This window comes from Camelus ferus, chromosome 3, assembly GCF_009834535.1.
Source record: "Camelus ferus isolate YT-003-E chromosome 3, BCGSAC_Cfer_1.0, whole genome shotgun sequence".
NCBI lineage: Eukaryota > Metazoa > Chordata > Mammalia > Artiodactyla > Camelidae > Camelus > Camelus ferus.
In genome coordinates this window covers 8,592,401-8,615,595 of record NC_045698.1, presented here as the reverse complement: position 1 = coordinate 8,615,595, position 23,195 = coordinate 8,592,401, and the positions used below count along the sequence as shown (strand labels likewise).

Sequence of the window (23,195 nt, the reverse complement as noted above, 5' to 3'; positions counted from 1 at the left end):
GGCTATTCTAGGCACAGTCAGTCTGCAAGTGGAATCATACAGTGTCCATCCGTTTGTGTCTGCCTTGTCTCATGTAGCATGATGTGTATTGCTGAATATTCCTTTACATGTGTAGACCGTATTTTGTTTATTCATTTGTCTGTTGGTGGACACTTGGGCTGTTGGCACCTTTTGGCTGTTGTGAATAATGTTGCGGTGACACAGGGGTAAATCTCTACGAGGAAGTCCTTTCATTCGGGCCCTTTGGGTCTGTACTAGGTGTGGAATTGCTGGATCATTTGGCAGTTCTGTTTCTTTTGGAGGAACTGCTCTGTGTTTTCCATGGTAGTCACACCGTTTAATGTTCCCACCAGTATTGCATGAGGAGTAACATTTCTTGACGTTCTCTCCAACACTTACTTTCCATTAAAAAAAAAATTGTAGCCATCCTAATGGGTGTGAAGCTGTGTCTCTCTGTGGCTTTAATTTGCATTTCCCTGATGACTTACCTGGTGTTTGAGCATTTTTTTCTTGTGCTTATTGGCCATTTGCATGTCTTCTTTGGAGAAATGCCTATTCATATCTTTTCCCCATTTTTGTAGTTGTCATTCTTGAATTGGATGCTTTCAAAGAACAGATGGATTCCATGGACTTCTTGACTCTGACTATCCAGTTATTTAACATCAAAGGCCCTATTAGTTTGATTTTTTCAGTTTATATGGGTTTCATCCCTCACTTGAACTGGTCCTCTGTCCTAATGTTAACGGTTCCCGTGTGTGACTACCCTGAGGTGGGAATTCACACCAAAATCAGATCACACAGGAACACACGAAGGCTGTCCTGATGCGGAGTCCAGCCCCACATCTTAGTTGTGGTCAGTGTGGTAGAACAGCAGCCCCTCAGGGAGAGTGGCTGTGAGGGGGCCCAGGAGCACCTGCCACGCAGGCATCCCATCTCACTGTGGCTGTGCCTGCACTTGGCGTCGAGCCTTTTTTTATTTGTTAGGGTTTATACCAGCATCGTCTCTCTGCCTGGAACCCAGTTCTCTGTGATGGTGCACGGAACAGCATGGCAGGTCTTGACATGAATCATAGGATACACTTTCCATTTTACGGTGAAAACTGACTAAAATGGAGGTTCATCCTAGTCATTGCTCATAAATGTGAAGCTATCAGAGTTTGAAACTATAAAAACCCAGTGAAACTATCCAGGGACCCTGTGAGCATGGAGAATCTATCTATAATGTCAGCGAGAAGGATGAGGATAAGAATGGGGGAGCGACTTGTCCAGAGGTCACACGTGGTCATCCGTGTCACAGCCTAGTCCGCACACTGGGACTCTGTGCCTGCTGTCCCTCCTTCTGCACGGCTAGTTTCTCTTGGATGATCAAAAGTGACACTGAGGCCCTGCCTGTGGCATGAAAAAAGAAGAAAGTTTGTATCTCCAGCTCTGTGTAGATTCTACTTCTGTTTTTAATATATTCTTACAGGTTGTGAATAGCAGAGTATTTTCCTTGGTTACAGTGTAAGCTGGCATTTTAATAGGCATATTGATTGTTCCGGCTTAGGGTCATGACTCTGCCACTGACTTGCTGAGCGATGCAGGGGTCCGAGTTTGACCATCCGAGACCTGTACAGGCCTTCTAGAGCATAGATATTATTGTTAAATGAGTGAGTAAATGAGGACTCTCCCCGTCTGACCGAGGGCAAAAGTGATCGGTCTTTCAAGTTACTCTCAGCTCTGATACACGATAATTCTAAAAGTGATGACTGTTCATCTCTCTAACAGTAACCTCTAAGTTTCCTGCTGGCGCGACAGAGCATCCCGTTGCTGGAACAGAACTGCCACCTCTATGGAGGAGGAGAGAGAAAATCTTAAATAATCATTAAAGTTCCGATTGGCTGATTATAGTAATCTGAGATGTTCCTCTTCAGTCTGTAATGTCTTCTGTGATTCTGTATTTTCTCCTCCCAAATAAAAACAGAAACAGCAATTATTTCTTGCCTCAAATAATTAGTGGACGTTTCTTTCTGAGATCAGTACAGAGTCTGAGCGAAGGGGCAGTTCTCCTGGCTAGAATCAGCATGACGTAAAATTATCACTGCAGCCTCTCACAAGTGCCTGCTTCTCTGGGGTAACTTCATTTGCTGAAACGATCCCTGGCTTCACCGGATATTTGGCATCAGTTAACCAGCTGGGCATTCTCGGCAAGGTCATTATGCCGTGACAGTCTAGAAGGTGTTCAGATGCGAGCTTGAATCTCAATGACGTGCAAGCTTGTGATATTAAAGCGAGGCTGGGCAGGGAAAATAGAATGCCACATCAAGCGTCTGTCACAATGATAGAGGTGCTCGCAGATAGCCAGGAAAATGGTTACTGCTTATCTGCTGCTCCCGATAAGGTGTCAGGGAGGCAACGACTTGGAGTGAGTTCATGATGACTGGAATCGTGTATGGATCGGGACCGCACAGAGCAGCACGCAGTTATTGATCATTCTGAGGAATCGGAGAGAGGCCTAATGGCACGTGGTCTCTCTCTCTCCCTGCGCATTTCGCATGAGCAGAAGTGTAGCTTAGTACCAGGCTGGCCAAGGAAATATGATCCCTTTGTGGCCAAAGCATTTCCATCTGTCCACAGGGCAAGTGCAGTCGAATATCCATGGTAAACATTTACTTAGCACTTGAGCGTGCCAGGCACTGTACTGCACACCTTATGTACAAAATGTCCCTAAATCCTCCCCATGCATCTCTGAGACGGGCTTTTTTTTCTCGTTTCCCGTATCCCAGACATCAGCTCGGGCCTCCTGGTTGTCACAGGTGATCAACTGTGGCCCATGCTGTTGAGATGTGGTCACCTTCCACCGAACATTCCTGCTGGTTGACTTGCTAAGGCTTCCCCGGAGCCAAGGGCTGCGTCCCCGCAGGCTCGGTGGGTTAGGGCTGACTGTAGCAGCTTGCTGTCGATGCTGTAACAGGTTGCCGGAACTTGAGTGGCTTAAAGCAACACATCTCTTCTCTGGCAGTTCTTGGCTTAGAAGTGTGGTCTGGATCTCCTGGGCTAAACTAAGATCAAGGTGTCAGTAGGGCTGTGTTCCTCTTGGAGGCTCTAGGGGAGACTGTTTCTTGCCCCTCTGGCTTCTGGGGGCCGCCTGCATTCTCTGGCTTGTAGCCCCTTCCTCCAGCTTCAAATCCAGCAATGGGAGGGGGAGTCCTTCTCATGTGACATCCCCTCAGCCTCCTCTTCTGCCTCCTTGATTCACTTTTTAGGACCCTTGTGAGTTCACTGGGATAGTCCAGGATACTCTCCCTATTTTAAGGTCAGCTGATTAGCAACCGCAGTCCTACCTGCAACCTTAACTGCATTTTGCATGAGACAGAAAACACACCGGTGGCGGGGATCAGGGCACAGACATCTCCGAGCGCTGGCGCCTTGCCTCCCGTGGTGCTTCCATCTGGAAGTGGACATCTGCCTCGACTCTTGTCCCTGTTAGTAGCCGTTTATCTCAATCATAGCAGGAGTTTGTTCACTTTATCAGAGGCTGAAGAAGTGGATGAGTATAATACCCCTCTGTCTCCCTTTCTCTCTGAAGTTATTGGTAAATTTCCCTTGTCATCTGGGGATGATTTTGCCCCCAGTTGACACTTGGCACTGACTGGAGATGTTTGTCACAACTAGGGCAGGTGGGGTGGAGCCACTGGCATCTAGTTTATAAAGTCAAGGGATGCTGTTAACATTCTTCAGTGCACAGGAGGGCCCCCAACCCCACAGCAAGGCGTTATCTGACCAAGAGGTTAGTAGTCCCGTAGTTGAGAAACTGCTGAAGACTGTGTGGGTGCATGGCGGATCTAGGAGAGGGCCCGAGTGCCAGTGCCAGGTCTGCCAGACGGCCAAGAAGGGGCTGAGTCCCGTAAGCTGAGCTCTCATTGCAGGGAAGAAAAAATGCACTTCTAGATAAACTTTCAACTTTTCCTGGTTATAAGATTGACATATTTGTTTCCCATGAATCATATTTAGAGGATTTGTAATATCCAAAAGTGCAGTGCTCTGCCTGTGTTCGCCATGGCTGCACTCCATTTCTTGGTAGCGCAGTGATGGTTTCTACCATATGACTACAGGTAGACATTGTGAAGAAGGGCAGCATCACTTGTCTGACTTTAAAATTAAATGACTGTTTGCTTCTGTGGACTAAATCTTTTTTTCCTGAGCTGAATGTCATCAAAGGCCCTTGGTGGTGGTGTCAGCTCTTGGGGCCATACCCTTCATTTGGGAGGAATGTCTTCCTGTGATTCATGAAGGCAAATCAAGTCAAGGAATAACTAAGAGGTGGAAATGCTGACCTGAGCAGTGCAATAAAAAATAGCCAGCATTTATGATCCAGTTATGGTGAACCAATGCAGAAGACTGCAAACTATGGAAAAAAATCAGAGTTCTGATCTATGTGGACCACACGTTAGACGTTAGATAAGTGGATGTTAGCCCTCGGTGTACTTCTGTGATCTCAGATAATCATCATTCCTGTTTCTTAGAGAATGTTGGAGGCAATTCTAGAATTTGGAAATGTAAAACCATCTTTTGTCCCAGACAACTGTAAATAAGACTATCATTCATTGTGTGTTATCGTCTATGTAATATGTTGCCGTCAGAGATGTGATTATAATATTCTCAGATTTAGTTTGGACGGAAGTGGTGCTTTGATGGAAGAAGCGAAGTATGGATGGTGATTACAATTTTATGCTGACAATGTACTTCTAGCTCTTTGATGTTCAATTTAGTATCAGCCTTGTTTGTATCACCTTCTAAGTTTTAAAAAATGGACTGACGGTATTTATAAAGGAGTTTCAGAACCATTAAGGAGGCTAAAAATCGGAGCAGTTGTTAAGTTGAGCTTCCAGTGCTCAGATTTTATTATTTTCATAAAAAATCAGCGCTAGAAAGAAAGAGCTTCCCTCCCTCCTGCTTCTCCCTGTGACACATTCACAAGCGCCTATTGTCCTTATAATTGAATTTACTGCTGGAAGTTTTTAATAATTCCATTGTCCATGGTAGTATCCTTCCATGTAATGCTTTTACCGGTGAAAAATAATTGGTTTGGAAGCTAGGAAGGCCATTGTGCTTGGGATCCTGCTGTGATAGGTCTGGCTCCATAATTTGATTTATTCCCATTGAGTAAAATCCTTTGAGATCGACAGCTCTCAGTCTCTGAAAGAGAATATTTTCCAGGATATACCATTTAGGCTAAGAAACATCAAGTGTTTGGCAATCAACAGTTTTATTATTGAATATTTATTTGCCTAACAGTGTGCTGGGTACCATGAAGAATGTGCCTGGACATCAATATATAATCTATTCTTTTTAAGATAAACTGTTCAACTTCATTAGAAAGATACATTTTAAACATGTGAACTTTTTTTTTTGTCAGTTTCAGGGTTAAAGAAGAAATGTGAAAATAGATAGAATTAGGTTGCATTGCTAAAATCGGGAGTGATGGACAATACAGAGCTTCCGTATCATGTCTGAGTTGCACAACTGAGCCTTGACAGTCTAACTAGTCTTCATATTTTAGCCCGAATTTTTCTTTTGAATGGGATAGAGAAGACTTTTTTTTTTTTTGGCCTGTGTCTTCAAATGATATTCGCTCTACTTCATTTGTATTCAATTTTGATATTCAATTTAACATCAGCCTTGTTTGTATCACCTTCTGTGTATTAGAAAATGGACTGATAATAAATATAAAGGAGTTTCAGAACCATTAAGGAGACTAAAAATTGGAGAGTTGGCCTTGTCAAAGGGAATGGATTGAAGTGTAACCAAGGAACACTGTTCCGATAATTATGATAAAATGAAGTCTCCTTTTGGGCAGAAGGGTGGGGAGTGAGAAAGAACAGGAAGTAGCAGGAATATGATTCTTATATTTTTAGTAACTCTTCAGAATGTCGCCTTTTAGGATTAGAAGGTAATTCATTAAAACTTTTTTTTAAACACCTTTATTGTGGTGTGATACCTGTAAACTACACAGATTTCAGATGCACACTTTGATGAATTTTGATTCATGTAGACACCAGTGAAACCACTACCACGATCAAGATAGCTAACGTTTCCATCCCTTCCCAAGAGGTACAAATTTCGAACTCCCAGTTTATCCTTTCCCACCCCCTTTACCCCCTGGTAACTATAAATTTGTTCTCTATATCTGTGAGTCTGTTTCTGTTTTGTAGATAATGTTCAGTTGTGTCCTTTTTTTTTTTTTAAAGATTCTACTTATAATTGATATGATATGATAATATGGTATTTTTCTTTCTCTTTCTGGCTTACTTCACTTAGAATGACAATCTCCAGGTCCATCTATGTTGCTGCAAATGGCCTTATTAGATTATGTTTTATGGCTGAGTAGTATTTCAAACAATGCTATTTAGATTGTGATTTGCAGTGGAGAGATTTCTGAAGACACTGTCTTTAAACTTTATCAGTAAAAAAAAAACTTACGTTTTGTTGAGAGAGAAATTCTACTCTTACAGGAAAATTTAGGCAGACTTTGTGCTGTGCTCCATATTTACAATACTTACGGGGATGTAATGTTTTACATGAGATCTTGGATTAATGGGATTTGCCAGTCTTCTTCAAGAACTATTATATTTAAATGTCACGTCACCGTAGGTGAGGTTACTGCTTGAACTAAACCAAATTAAAAATTTAATTGATACCTAAATTACCTGGTTAGCTTCTTTATAAATGTGTTATAAGGTAAACCATAGCACTTGTTAAAAAAAATAAAAAACAACCTACTGACCTCTGGCTTCCATAGGATGTAATTGTTACAAGCAGTAAAGTTATGTATGTTTTCTACTTTTTCGTATTGTGTAAACGGAGCGCACCTTATATGCATCATAGAATTTTATATATAGTTACCAGAAATCCAATTTAAATTCTAAAACAGTAAAATTTACAGATGACCTTAAAAGTACTTAGTTCTGAAAAAGAATTGGTTATACACCTCTTGTTAAACTGATTACTGATCATGTGTCTTTTGAAATGCTGCGGAATGTTATTTTTAAAACAATAGCATTCACAGCCGTTCTCTAAAATTCGCTGAGAATGGAATTGCCCAGTAAAGGTAATTACATGATTGATGAGTGGTTGAAACATTAGTAAATCTGCAGAAAGCAGTTGCAGAGAAGGAAGTGTGAGTGCTGTTTTGTTTAGAATATATAATGCTTCTCAACAGAAGAATCGAACATTAGATGAAAACATTTTTATAGCCAGTAAATCTTGGTTACAAAACATCCCTGTGTAAAAAAAAATTGTGATTTATTACGAATACACCATCTATGCATTCATATTCTGTAAGGATTCAGAAGAACCCCAGTACTGTAGAATACTTAATGAAATCACTTGCTGGTTAATGCCAGTGTGAGTGAGCAAATACAGTAGAGGAAGAACACTGCTTAAAAAGTAAGCTTTACAGCCAGAATTGGTTGCAAGAAGTAGCAATTTTTTTCATTCTCAGTACTTCTGCAGTTTCTATTTTCGTGGGAAATTGAAGTGGAGGTGCTGAAATACTGAGAGAACCACTGTTCCTCGGGCATTTCCTAGCAGATTAGAAACCCAGGATGTATAAAGTGGAGTCCAGCTTCTGAATGAAGCTGCACCTCAAATTTACTGTCCAACAAAGTTGTTGAGTTTTTACATTTTTTATCATAGCATAAACCAGTTGAGTTAGAAAAAGTTTCGAGATTTAACCTGATTGATTTTGATTCATAAGATGAACCAATGCATGATTGACTTCTGCATAAATATAGAGGTACAATTTAAACTACACTAATTTTTTTTTCTTATTGTGATAATTCCTTGCATAGATGGCAAATAAAAGACTTGGGGAGAATCTGCCTGTCTGTTTCTGGTAGTAACTACATTGTGCTTATACTGTGGTAAGGGAAGATATTGAGGACAGAGTATTTAATACAAAATAGTTATACCATCTGCCCTCATGGTGCTTGGTCTTAAGGGGAGGCAGGTTTGCTGCTGAGATAAAGGCAAAGTGGGGAAAAAAGCAGGATGCTGGGAAAGAGAATATTGGACAAAGGCTGGTGTTGTATGAGGCGCACTTAAGGAACAGACATATAGGTGCGTCTACAGAATGAGCAGTAGTTATCAAGGGTAAGAGTGGGAGATAGAGACTTCTGGGAGGAGAGCATGTGCAAAGACCCTGGGGCAAGAAAATGCATGGACCTTTCTGTGAATTGAAAGAAGGCCAGTGATGGGAACCAGTGGACACCTTCCAGGTCTATGTAGAGATGTGGAGGGGGCCAGGTCGTGTGAGAACTTGATTTCTTCTGGGAACTGGTAATTTATTCTTCCTGTAATAATTCCATGAATGGTCACTGGATCTGATGACTGATAGGAAGACGTATTGATTATTATTGTCATTGTTGTTTGGTACATCTTTTTCTCTTTTGTTTTTCCGGACTTGTAGCTGTAGGAAGATATACATGTGGGACTTAACTCATGCAGAGATAGCGTGAACTACAGTACCCCGCCCCGTGGGTCAAGTATAATACCTATGGCACAGAAATGAACTGCTTCAGTTACTTGTCGGGAGGAGACTTCCGTGCTAAAGGAATGTGAAGATTCCATACCGGCGTGGAGCTTGGGCTGCGTCTGAGCAGACAGTCCTAAGGGAGATACTCTTGCAGGGGTCCAGAGTGTGGGTCTGGGGTCAGGCTGGATTCCAACACCGATTAGCTTTGTAACCTTGGAGACACTCAAGTCTTAACTGTGAAACGGAGACCATCACTGAGTCTGCTTCATTAAGTGTTTCAAATAAACAAGGCAGGGCTTGTAAAGCATTTAACCCAGAGGGCAGCGTATGCAACTAAGCTTGCTGGAGTATCAGCCATTGTTACTGTTGCTGCTCTGCTGTTTTTCTTTTATTGTTATTTGATCAAGCTGGCAGCAAGAAGGGTGGACAGGCACAGCGAAATTAATGCTTTGAAGGCTAAGAACAGGCATCCATGCTAAATAGATCAAGAAACTGGATACAGAATTCCTGTAGAGGCCTGCTAGTAGGTAAGATGAGAAAAATAGGACACATTTTGATATTTTATTTTTTGTATTGAAACCTTACACTTGCAACTCTGGGTTTATTCTCTCTACAAACACTTCAGGTTTTCACTGTCACACAAGTGTCAGTCCCCTCACTCCATTCTGTCAACTGTGTATTTAACTACCTGTAGGATTGTGGGGATTGCTTTGTGGGCATCTGCGTTGACGTCACCGTGTTACTGAGTCCAAGATAGTACTGCTCACTGCACGACAGTCCAATAAATTGAGAAACAAGCTGTTGGGGCAAGGAATAGTGACTTTATTCAGAAAGCCAGCAAATCAAGAAGATGGTGGACTAGTGTCTCAAAGAATCACCTTGCCTGGGTTGGGATGCTAGTGTGTTTTATAGAGCAAAGAGCAGGAGGTGAGGAGGTAAAGTGAAAAAAGTGTGAAGTTGTTGCAAATATGTCCTGGTTCTGGCCAGACTCCAGAGGGGATGTGTTAATTTTTTCTTTCCTGCAGTCATTTACAGGTGTCCCTGGTCAAGATGTGTCCTGTGAACTGAAGTAAAGATATTTTGGCTTAACACTCAGGCTTGGGAGACAGGGTTCCTGGAGATGGGCGATTACATACACTTCAAGCTATAGGCAACCCAACCCCCCTTTAGTGATTAACTTGTAGCAAAAGCCATAGAATGCAAAGGTTAAAGTAAAAGAAACAGATCCAGTACAGAGTCAGATTTGTTCTTCCCTGTTACAATTGTAGGGAAGTATTCAGTAAAACCAACCATGTCACCTGTTTATGTCATTATTATATAGTATCCAGGCTTGTTCTAGAAAACGTTTAAGAAGGCTTTTATGGATAAATTAGTAATAAGGAAGATCTAATTAAAATTGAAGGGAGACAAATGAACTTATTTGCAAAACAGAGACAGATACACAGACATAGAAAAGAAACTTATGGTTACCAGGAAGCAAAGGGTGGATGGGGAGAGATAAATTGGGAGTTCGGGATTTGTAGATACACACTACTACGTATGAAATAGGTAAACAACAAGGTCCTTCTGTGTAGCACAGGGAACTGTATTCAATACCTTGTAATGGCCTATAATGAAAAGGAATATGAAAAAAAAAATTGAGGGAGACATGAGTGGGCAACAAGCAGGAGCACATCTTGTATAAAGTTGCTTTAGACAAGGGTGCATAGCTGGGTTTGAGCCACAGTGTCTGTAATTTCGTTGTCATATTGTTTTGAGGCTGTAAGTCCAGCCACCCAGAGCAAGCCACAGGGAGTCCCAGACTTGGTGTGGGCCCCAAGCAAACACGTGTTCCTCAGGAATCCACGTGTGTCCCATCAGAAAGTTCTGTGCCCTCCAGCCTTGTGCTGGCCATGAGTAGAAGGGCCTTGGCAGCCTTCTGTGGAGCCCACGCGGAAGGTTTATGTTGAAGCTGTAATCCGTTACAGTGTGTCTTCTTCCTTTTCCTACGCGCTTATGTACTATGTCAAAACACGTAAGAGAGCTGACTGGCGTCAGTTCCCTTGAATGGAGATGATGTTCTTTCTTGAACAGCATAGGTAGTCAGTGATTAAATACGTACATATGTGGCTTAGCTCGGATTTACTGAATATGACACTAAGTGTGTTAACCTATACTTACGTGTATATTAGTTCTTATGTTTAATGACCCTAAAGATACTCTTATGAGTCAAGAGCTTTTATTATATGTTATTCTGGGTCCGGTTGACAAGATTTGCATTACTCATTAGAACATAAGTATAAACTCACTGGCAAAGGGTAATCGGATCATAGGATTCTTCTTTGCACCATCCTCCCCGGCAATTCCACGCACCAGGAAGAGTCCCTTTTCTGTGGCAGGCAAGGACATGCTTCCCTGACTGCTGCCCCCCATGTACACGTGCATCTCCGTTTCCCTCACAGATCAAGTATGTTGCTGCCCCTGTGCCTTTGCATCTGCTGCACGTGCCTTCACAAACGTCTTGACGGAACGTCACACCTTGATATGGCTGGCTTGTCCTTATCTTGGGCTCTTCAGAAATCTCCTCCATAGGGGAGCTCATTTCTGTATCTGTTTTCTTATAGACAATTTAAATGAATCATACGAGAGTAGAGAACATTGAAATACGAACACATATGTTTTTAATGTTTAGAGTGAACTTTAGAATTTAGGAGTCCAACCCTGCTGTTGGTAGGGCTTAGACATCATGGGGGTGATGTTTAAGTACAGATATCTAAAAAAGGATGTGGACATTTTAAAACACACATTCTCAAATCAACTAACTGGACGTGGCTTTATCACTGTAATTTCAACTGTATAAATGGATTGTTTGGGAATTTGATAAATTTGAGAATAAACCATCTTACATAATATTAAAGGGGTTCCCATAATCGTGTTTCCACTTTGGTTTGACTCTAAAGAGCAGAGATTTTGGTTTTGTTTCTTGTGCAAGTAACTCATATAGAGCTCAGGTTTATTCCAGTCTGAGTGTACATTTTAGATGCTTTATACATAGCTCAGTTTCAGCTACATTGTCAGTAAACCTGGGACCATATTTGACTCACACAGTAATTCAGTAATTCACCCTGTGGATCCAGTCACTGACGCCCTCATATCCTCTGTCCTAACTGTGCTTTGTGGTTTTTACTTCCATTTCATCCTCATCTCTTCCCTTTTTCTTCACAGTAGTCTATTCGTCAAATCTCTGTCCAGCCCCTTTCCTCTCTGCACCTCAGATTGCTCCTAAACTATCATCCTGAGCTGAGTTTGATGGATATAGAGAAACACAGCCTTTCCTGAAAGCCTTCAACAACTTGGTACTGAAAAAACTAAAGACCAGACCCCTCAGGAATGACACTCAAGTCCCATGTCCAGCGGCATGTCCAGCCTCCTCTCCAAGAACATCCTTGCTCCCTCTGCCCTCCTGCCACACCTGACCAACTGTGCTTGTCATCATTCCTTGCATGTTTAATCTTCCAGAACCTTCTTCAGCCCCTTCTTAGTTGAGACAGCAGGAGCTTCTTTGGCTTTTGTATTTTTGTTAGTCTTTTTGCATCTGTAGCTCATAATGTTATAACCCCCCAGGGGACAGGCCCACATTTTATTCTTCTCGTCTTTCCTGGTTTACAGGGTGACACGTAGCTTTGGCCTGGTGGATATCGGTGAGTTGAAGAGTTTGTGTGCTGCCAAGCCACATGCAATTTTCCCATGAATACTACTTACACGCAATGTTTTCTAAAGACATTTGCTTGCAACCAAGCACTATAAACTAGTTGCCTAGATAAAGCAGTGGAAAGTCAAGTTCAATCCTCCGTCAGTATCTTTTCTTCTCTTTTGGGAGTTGCTGGCTTAGGGCAGTGGCTGTCAGACTTTGGCGCATGTCCCTATCATCTGGGGGCTCATTATAACTCAGATTGCTGAGTCCCAGACCCACAGTTTCTGATTCATTAGATCTGGGCTGAGGCCCAAGAATGTGCACGTCCTCCAGGCTGCCAGCTGATGTGAATGCTGCTGTCCCAGAACCTCCCTGAGAGGACCTCAGGGTCAGGGTGACCAGGAACCGCTGTCACTCTGTCCTGAAGTTACTGAGTCAGAGAATGCTCACTCTGTGGATAATCTTAACAGCAGAGTGTCAAGTCATGTATATTGCATGCATATTTCAACATACCCCCTGGCTTTAGATTTTCTTTGTTTCTCCTCCTGATGAGAAGCTGCTTCCCCACCTCCTCTCCTCTGGCCTTTACTTAATTGGCAGGAAAATGCTTTCCCTCGTTGGATGCATACATTGAACTTTGTTCTGTTTGTTTCCCCACGCATGGTTGCCCAGGAGAATTCCTTGGTCGAGCACAGGTCTTCTCAGAGCTCCATGGGTGGTGGCTCATTTAATCCTCACGATAAACCAAGGGATTGTCTCCATTTTTCAGATGAGGGCAGGTCAGGCAATTGGTCCAAGGCCGTGTACACAGTGAAGGTAGGTGAACCAGGGGTTGAACCCAGGATGTCTCGCTCCGGAGCCTGGGCACCTCTGGCCTCTTTCCAGGTGAAACACGATGCCGTTGTCCTTGTCTCAGCCTGGGGCTTGATGCCTTCTCCTCAGATCCTTTTGGCATCTCTAGTTAATCCCTCGTTTAAGGCTGCCTTCTGGGCACCATAGGATTTCTATGCTCGAATGGGAAAGCCCAAGTAACCATCACTCTTTAAGGAACTGTGTCTTAATCAGATTTATTTGGTTTGTGAGTGCAGCTGCACATTACAATCACAGTGCATTTTTATCACGTGGTTTATGAAAAATGACCGCACACGGCAAACGGCCCAGTGCAGAGGGAATAGTGGGTCTTCTTATCGTGTGATCTTGCACTTTTGAATTTATTGTGTTTTACATGCATCATTGTATTTGGTCTTAAACATTAAAACAAACAAACAAACAAACTGTGAAACATTATCCTGATTTGACAAAGAAGGAACTGAGTCTCTGGGAAGTTGAAGACATTCTTCAAGGGATCCAGGCTGGAGATGGTGATAACCGACATGTACATGATATTTCAAGCCACCAGACTGGATAAGATTCCCCCCAGAAGTGGGTGTAAATGGAGAAGAGGACGTAGGACCGGCGAGCCCGGGGGCAGGTGCTATTGGGAGGTCAGGGAGAGGAGGGAACAGCAGAAGGGTGACAGGCAGTGGCCAGTGAGGTGGGAGGAGAGCCAGTGGAGTCTGATGTCCCTGAACAAGATCAGTCAAGACCTTAGTTGTGATGAAAGCTGAAGACACTGTTGGCAGATGAAAGAAAGCAGGCCTGAGCATTGACTGTGAGCTTAGCAAAGGGATGGTCACTGGGGCCCCTGGCCAAGGTGGTTTTGATGGAGTGATGCGAGCAAAGCTGAATGTGGTGTTTCCCATAGAATGGGAGACGGAGCGGAGGTGCGGGCGCAGGTGGATGCTCCTCAGAAGCTTGTTTTCTCAGTTTCCAATTTGGAGATGCCTTGAATCGGGTTCCCAGATTGGAGTGTGATTTGATTATCTGGGGGGAGATTCACAAAGAACACAAAAGACATTGAAAGATAGATATAGAGAAACAGACAAGAAACAGAGAAAGAAAAGAAGAAAGTAACAGAAAGATCACGGGAGCAGGGTGGGATTTTCAGCTGTGAAAGTGCACAAGGGCAGACACATTATCAAATCAGTTTCCTCTTGTTCATCTCCAGCCCCCCTGTTTCTTCCTGATGAAGTAGCAGTTGGGGCTTCTGTGAACAGGTAATTCAGATACAGGTTTGTAGCCTTCCATTACTTTTGTCACCTGCTTCAGCTTCAGATGTATACCAGAAGCCATTTCCAAAGGGTCAGTGGAATTCCAAGATCTAGGAAAGACTGTTGGCAAACCCCATTTAAATACAAGTTTTGAGGTTTAAAAATTTAAGTGTCGTATCTTCTCACTAGATATGTATGTTTAACTTGGAACTATCTGGGTCACCTCGGTGGTGCGTGGAGCATCTAATGTTAGTTTCTCTGACTCGTGAAATTGCCACGGTCTCTTTTCAGAAAAGGGGGCCGTCAGCGGTTTCCTTGGTGTGATGCGCTACACACGGAGGTGCCCCATGTTTACTCAAGCGAGTTTCCTAACAATATCTCCCTCAGTTTTCTATTGATTCTTGTTATTATCTGTTTAGCCATTAGACCATCGCTACTGTCGAGGGAAGAAAATAATGGTTTAGAGTTGTACAGATCAACTTTTATCTGTCACTATTGAACAGGGACACCATTATTATTTTTTTTCTAATTTGAAGAAATGTCCTTTTCTCTTTAACTGCTTTTAGGCTTTTAAATACCACCTTTGATTATAACAAATGGCTTTGCAGGGAGCATTTTGAGGTTAGTTGCTGGGCGATGTTCTTGGGGCTGGGCACAGGACCGTTCGTTGCCCACGGTGGGACACTGAAAAATGTGAAGTTAATAACTGAAAGCTAATGAAGGGAAAGGTTAGAGGAAAGGAAGAACAGACAATGAATAACACTGGACACAGTGAGGGAGGGAGCAAGGCAAAGATCTGTAAGCTAATTCTCAATGTGTGGAGGGGGAAAAGATGGAGATGGAGAGGGAAAAGTTAGTGGCTGACTTGAGGTAGAAGGAGAAAATGTACCATGACTGTCTGACTAGAAAATCATACTCAGAAGCTTTTACTTACCTTTTCTGGAAAGCAAACACTGCATTCAACTGCCCTCCGACCTAACCAATTTATCTACCACTGACAAAAAGTATAAATAGCTTGTTCTGGCTAGGTTTTTGGATATTGAGACTTCGATTTTTTTCTTTTTTTTTTGAGATTACTTTTACCATCAGCACCGTCTGAAACATATTGTGTTTACCAAAATCACAAATGGAATTGTTCATTGCCAAAATGGAGAGCTGGCAGCAACACAGAGGCCAAGCGAACTCCCAGAAAGTACACACACTCTGGCAGGTTGATTCAGAACTGCAGGAGGAGTTCAGTCATGTGAAGATGTCCTGGTTAGACTCTGTTGAATGACTTTAACAGTAGGATCACACAACAGGCTCTGTGTTGATGAACAAGGTGGCAGAGAGCCAGCTGCTCCTGCTGACTGTGGACGGATGGGACCAGCTACCATCAGGCTCCAGAGCAGACTCAGGAAATTCCCTTGAGGAAGAACTACAGCTGAGAAAACAGAGGACCAGCTCTTTCAAATATGCAGAGTAAAGACTTTTCTTCTCCAGAAAGGTAGAGTTTAGGCCAAGATCTTTTTGATGACATTTAAGTGTCATTCTAATAAAAGGAATCAACTCCATGATGAGCCATGTGTACAGATAATCTGTTACAGTTTATCCTTGAAGATTTCATTTTCATTGGGAACTGTATTCGTGAGGATTCTGTTTATACACATCTATCTATAGAAACATATATATTTACACATCTCTAGAGAGCTTTATCTGTCTATCTATCTCTAGAGATACATGTCTATCTGTCTCTATGGAGAGATTTAATTTAAGGCATTGGCTCATGTGAGCAAGTTTGCAGCTTGAAAATTTAGGTGAGACTTGATGTCGCTGTCTTAGACCACTTGGTCTGCTCTGACAGAACACCACCGACTGGGTAAACAAATTGATTTCTCTCAGTTCTGGAGGCTGGAAGTCCAAGGTAAGAGTGCCAGCCGGGTCAGGCTGGACCCTCTTCCCCATCTGTCTTCAGACTGTTTACTTCATGTAAACAGGGAAGCTTGAGGTATTTATTTACTTTATAAATAAGCAGTATCTTTCAACTATTTTTAAGAAAATCTATCTCGGATAGTACAAAGGATTATACCTTTCAAAGAGAAACTTATTCTGAAATGCGAGGCAAATGTATGAGTGAAATACTGTAATCTTAGATTTGTACCCACGTGCTGTTCTTCATCAGTGCTCAGTAGCAGAACAGATTTGAACAAAAGAACTACCATTATTTTTAGAAAAAAATTACATTTTTACATTAATAATGTTGGCCTCCTTTCTCATTCCCCAGCCCCGTTTCTTCTGTCAATTTAATTACTTAAAATGTACAGCGGGATAACACTAGTATTCATAAAGTTCATAGAGTTGGATATTTGGTAGAAATAATGCAGGTGAAACTGTGCTTTCTGCATGAATGAGAAGCTGATTGTCAGTAGCTGTCTTACTGCCAATCTACTACCTTAGAATTTCATATCTAGGAAATATGTTTGTCTTTACAAAACAAAATATGTTCATCATTTTTAATTTGACATAAAATTGAAGCCTACATTTTCCACTTTATGTTTCTCATTTCCTTGGAGTTTTCGGCAAAGTGAAGTGAAACATTCTCCGTGTTAATGATCTCTTGTCTTTGAATGTAGAATGTGAGTGAAAATTCTTAGCTAATCTTTGTACCTGTATCCTCCCCCTGAGCAGCTCGGTGTATTTTATAGCTTATATCTTATCACCAGACTTCTGGAGAGAGAGACATGACAGTCTAGTTTGGCTGTTCCAACCCCGCAGGGTCTTGGTTTTCTGCCTTGGCCATCCTGGGTTGCTGGCCATGGATGGAAAGTGGTCCTGGGGTCATAGTTTATTTTCTTCTCTATTTCCTGATGCACCAGTCTGGACATATTATTGCCTCTTCCTTGAAGGACTTTACTAAAGGCTACAAGAAGCATCTGGCACCCCCTGCCCCACTGCCCTACCTGACCAAGTCATCTGAACCGCCAGGCCCGAGGTCTGAAGCACACAGACAGGAGTTTGATAGCTGTCTTGCTACAAAGAGTGAGTACCTTCCTTTCTAGTCAAAGGCAAAGCATCCTCAATACATACACTGTCCCTGCAGATCACCCAGGTCTGTTTCTAGGCATCCCTGACGACTGGAAGCAGGTTTCTGATTAGTTGGGACTCCCTTTGCAAATCACAGCAAGCCGACTTAAATTGGCTTAATGGGGGAATTGATGGGGTTTATTGACTCTCACAAGTAAGAATGCTACGGTTTTGACTCATCCAGGCACTCTGCTGCTCATGACACGTCTCTCTCTGTCCACCGCTTAATTCTGCTCTCTCCTTTATTGTCTCCAGCAGGCTCTTCACACGTAGGGTCAGTATGCCAGTGGGGGGTCCCAACTTCACGCTCTGGCAGGTGAGCACTCCAGGAAGAGTGTGCGCTTCTTCCTAGTGGTTGCTGAAGACTCTGTAAGAATCGAGCTGCTCGGTTCAGCTCAGGTCTCCTGGGAGCAATCCTGGCCAAGAGGATGAAATATTCTGAGCGAGCAGACTTGGTTCAGGATTCAGTCACACGACAGGCCCACTGCATGTACCAGAGGTCCCTCACAGCGCCCGGAACCTCTACAGTAGAGACACAGATGTGGAAGCTGTTCACAGTAGCAGCTTTGGGTGTAGAAGAGATGGCTGAGCAGAGAGCATGGAGCATGCAGGCAATAGGACTGAGGTGGTTCAGTGCTCAAGGATCAGGTGGGGAAGGATAAGCTCACAAAGAATAAGACAGTAAGACCAGACAGGAAGGGGAGGGAAACCAGTAGGATGGGGTGGGGTGTGCCCTTGAAGCTGAGAGTTTCAAAGGGAGCATTTTAGGGGCATCTTTTGCTGCCGGTGGGACATGGAGCGGGTTAACGTGTGCACAGTGGGTTTAGCGGCATGGTGCTGACCCGTGTCATCAGCAGAAGCCGTGCTGGTGGAGTGGGGTGGGGGCCCAGGTAGAAGGGGGCCAAGCAGGAATTCACGCCCTCTGTCTGTATCAGGGTTTGTAATCACTGCTGCAGTTACATTCATTCTAGGAAGGAATGAGGATGAGCTTAGCAAGTCCTCAGAGAGTTTCTGCCGGGTGAAGGCTGTCCTGTCTGTAGGAGGTCAGTTTGGCCATCGGTAAACAAAGTTGGAGGGAGATGGAGTCATCCTGTGGCACAGAAAACTCAGAAAGTGTCACACCCCACCAGTCACTTCCAAGTTCATTTTTTTTTCTAACCAAGATCATCACACAGTCTATATTAATGCTGTTAATTTGAATTTTATTTATTTTATAATTTGTATTTATTTTATCACTTTAAAATGTCTGTGTGTAATTGCTGTCAATTTAAGAACCTCGTTGCATATTGATTGGTATGTCTATTCTTAGGTGACTTTTCAAAAATGTACTAGAAAACTGGATGCTCTTTTTTTTTTTCTTGGAAGACATACCATTTCAGACCAGGTTAGGTTTTTTTCTCTCCTGCAGAACCTAACAGTGTTTGAACATAAGGAAGCAATTTGGTAAATAGTTTACTGTTCAAGTAGAAGGAACAGAAGGCAAAATTTTGCCTTGCACAGGGTGAAATCTGTGGAAGTTCTGTGTAGAAGCAAGGAAAAGTTTTCATCACTGTGATAATCTTGATTCTCATTGATATCTTAAAATACAGTAAACATAAGCACTGACTCACTTTTTTTTGCCATGTTTTTGTTTTTATTTACTTTTCAGTCAGCAGGGTGGCCTGGAGTAAGTGAGGAATAATTACAGCAGTTTTTTTTTTTAATTGTTGTTGGCCTTAACTCACTTTTTAAAAAAAAATATTTTTTATTGAAGTGTAGATGATTTTCAATGTTAGTTTCAGGCGCATAGCAAAGTGATTCAGTTAGACAAATATGTACTTTGGTTTTTAGATTCTTTTCCATTATATGTTATTACAAGAAATTGAATATAGTTCCCTGTGCTATACAGTAGGTCCTTGTTGTTTATCTGTTTTATATATAGTAATGTGTATCTGTTAGCATTAACTCACTTTTTTTTTTTTTACAGAATTCTAAACAATGGCCAGCTTTTTGCATAATCACTACTGTGGTGGAAAGATTTTTTTAATCTACTACTTGACAGTGTAATCCACAAGTAATTCATTAAGGGACGTGTCTGTGTATACATTGCCACATACATATACACTATTCATTAAAATTTTCAGAATCTATTTCCAGATTGTTTATTTCTAATCACCCTTTCAAACCACAGCGACTTTGCCATCTGCACAGCAAGAGGCAAACATTTGATAAATAGTTCTTTGAAATGTGGAAAATGTCACTGTACTTGTGTTTTCTTCAGGCTGACGACATATGGCATATTTCTAATTTTTCCACTGGGATTTCTTTCTCAATGACTGACAGACATTTGATTTTAAAACACAGCGAAATTCTTCTGGTAGAAATGATAAACACTTTTTATATAGCCTATTCCTGTTTTGAATTTTTAGTTTTTAATGTTTGATTAAGCATGTTCACCAGTTTGCTCTTGCATTTTGTTAAGTTAGCCTTATTTAAGCATTTGCTTTTTAAAAAATTTTTTTTGGGGGGAATAGTAATTAGGTTATTTATTTATTTACCTTTTAATGGAGGTACTGGGGATTGAAACCAGGACCTTGTGCATGATAGGCACACACTCTACCACTGAGCTATACCCTCCCCCATGCTCCTGCATTTTGAATTACACATCTCTCTGTTGGCCATTCATTCATTCTTTCAACAAACCATGGTGGTTTATGGCCATACTGTGCTACACTGTATTTTAGGTACTAGGGGTGAATCAGTGTATAAAATCAAAGTCTCTTTTTTCAAAGGGCTTATTTTTAAGATGCTCTGATTGCATTTAGTTTTTCTGTTTATGCTTTTGTAGACCAGGTGCAATTTTAAGGGATCTAAACATTAAACATAGTGATAAACACCCCCTTGAAAATCTTTTTTTCTTAGCTTTTATATACTATTGATTTTACTCAGATTTAAACTTTCCACTTTTGTTTATAAATATCAAGTCATAGTTTGTCTTACTTACCATATTAGTTTTCTAGGGCTGTTGTAAGAAACTACTGCACACCAGGTAGCTTAAATAATAGAAATTTATTATCCCAGACTTTTGGAAACAGAAGTCCATGATCGAGGGTATCCTGCTCGGGGCTTCACGGGAGAATCTGTCCTGCATCTCTCCTATTTACCAGTGGTTCCTGGCAACCTTGGCATTCCTTGGCTTCTACTGTGTCACCCCAATCTCTGTCTTCATCTTCACTTGGTGTTCTCCCTGTGTGTTTGCCACCTCTTCAAATGGTGCTCCTTTGCAAAGGACACCAGTCACATTGGATTAGAGGCTCACCCTACTCCAGGGTGATCTCATCTTGATTAATTACATCTTGCAACAACTGTATTTTCAAATAAGGTCACATTTTGAGGCACTAAGGGTTAGGACTCAACAAGTGGATTTCATTTGAGATTTACAGATGTTAGCCACTATATATAAAAATAGACTAAAAAAACAAGTTTCTGCTGTATAGCACTGGGAACTATGGTCAATATCTTGTAATAACGTTTAATGAAAAAAACATGAGGAGGAATATGTGTATGCATGTGCATGACTGGGACGTTGTGCTGTACACAAGAAATTGACACATTGTAACTGATGGTACTTCAGTAAAAAACACACAGAAAAAACAAACAAAAAGAAGTGATTTTCTGGGGAGACAATTCAATCTCTAACAGGTACCATATAGTGGATGAGATTGATTTATTCACTGAACACATGTTTATTATGTTCTTACTAAATGGTGGCACTGTGCTAGGGAAAAGTAGTTCAGAATTATTAAGCAAAAATTAACATGTTAAGGTCCTGATTTTGTGAAACCGACGAATCAGTCGTGCTCATGATATCCCTGGCTATTCCACGCCCTTAAAGTTAAGAACAAAAAAAAATGCTGCTTTCCACTTTGGAACTAGCTGTGGCTCCCTGCTTAGTCCTTGGTCATCAAGCCACTGGACAGTCAGGTCCTGTGCTGTGTCACATTAGGTGACCCTGTTCTGGCCACACTTCAGCCCCTGTACGTGAGGATAGTGGCACCCAGGCAGTTACAGGATAACTCCCTGACCTTCACCTTCCCGCTTCACTTACAGCAAGTCTGTGACGTGCAGATTCATCTTAGTCACTTCCCATGAAGCTTGATAAAGACACTAGCCAGACTTACACCATTCATGAGGTTTAGTAGTAAAAGAGCGATCTTCCAGCTGAATATAGTGATTACAAGGACTCAGGTATTGAGATTTTTGAAAAACCATCAATGCATCAAAAAGCTGGCGTCAGGGTAAACCTGGCATCTCTAAAATTAGAGTGGAGGTTAAAGTAAACAACAGGTGCTCCATGAATCCAGCAGCTCGGCAATTAAGAACAGAGTGACATAGACGTTCTGGGCTACTGCTGCTTTACGCTGTTAACAGCTTTCTCCATTTGCAGAATCTGTGGAATAATTATAGCTGGGAGATGGCTTTCATTTTACGGGAATCTGCGAACACATATCCTAATTTGCTTCAGGAGTTGCAACGTTAGACTTCAGAATCTGGCAAGGAATGTTTTTGTGTCTCTCTCTGTGTGTGTATTTTAGTCTCTCCATCCCTTACTTAGGAGTATTCATAATGCATTCGAGAGAGTTGGCTTTATAAATTTTAAAAAGTCTTTGGGGAGCTATTATACATCCTTCTTAGAAATATGTATTAAATTATTTCTGTAAGGTTATTCATTCTTAAAGATCACATAAGCTTTATTTGGATAAATATGGGTTTTCTGGGGTTATAAAGGAAGCCGTGTTTTCCTTCCGTTACACAGAAATATGGACTGTGGAGAGTGGAGCTGGGAGAAACGGTAGGGCAGCCGCCAATGCTGTCATCAAGCGCCAAGCGAATGAAACTCTCGTAATTTCACCAGGATAAGAACTAGGACTCGTACCAAATTCCCTTGAATCTAAATCCGAATCAGACAGCAGTGTTTGAACTACTTTGGGCTACTGATACTTGATAATTCAAAAATAGGTCCAACTAATCTTCAGATTCTCTGGACCAGATCAAATAATATAATACTTTATATTCTCTTTAAAAGCATGGTCCGTTAAAACCAAACACGTGGCCCTTGAAAACATTTACTTCTTGAGATTTCATTGATCCAGACAGGGTCAGAGTCAGTCTCGTGGACCAGAAATAGTCACTTAGCATTTTGAATAGGCAGCCAGAAGATGAATTACTTAAGTCTGAAATATGAGCCAGAATTGTGTAGCTTTGTCTCGGGCTCAAGCTCAGAGAGTTATTTTTTTATTTTTTTGACATTATCTTGAGCATCATAGCAGTGAGGTAGATACTTCTTGCTAAACTGTTGTCAGTCTTCATCACATATTGTTGATCAGGTTTATGGAAACAGGGAGGCTGTGTTCCTTTATTTATTTTCTCCTCCTGCAGTAGTGACGCAGGCTGGCTGGGATGCTTGACGCTCTCAGCACAGCAATATTTGTTCTAATAGATGAAGTGTAATTTATCCACCAAGACATTTAGCGAGGGTCCGTGGCATCTTCAGGAAAATGTCGGCCTGCAAGCGTGGATGTCAGTTCCTCTGATAATGCTCCAGCCTGCCTCTGTCTCCAGTGGTCCTTCGCTAAGGAGAAAATAAAATGAGTTTCTGTAAGTCTTCTCTGGAGGAAAAGAGAGTGTGTATTAGCAATTGCTCAAGAGGCAGTGTTTGTTGATAGGTAGTTAGGTTTTCTTGTTTCTTTTTCATTGCTGTCTTTTCAGGTTATTTTGTAAGACAAGAAATGCAACCTTTTCCTGACTCTCAGATTCAGTAATCAGTCTCTGGGAATGATGACATTACCTCCCGGGCATTTTTGGAAAATAAGGG

General features: G+C 41.8%; 1 protein-coding gene and 1 non-coding gene across 2 annotated transcripts in view; one reads left to right on the top strand and one right to left on the bottom strand.

The window, feature by feature from the left end:
• CTNND2 (catenin delta 2) overlaps positions 1 to 23,195 on the top strand; it is an 886,845-nt gene that overhangs the window by 29,218 nt on the left and 834,432 nt on the right. The window lies entirely within an intron of this gene.
• Positions 19,886 to 19,957, bottom strand: TRNAD-AUC. The gene has a single exon. It is a non-coding gene; the product is annotated as a tRNA-Asp (tRNA).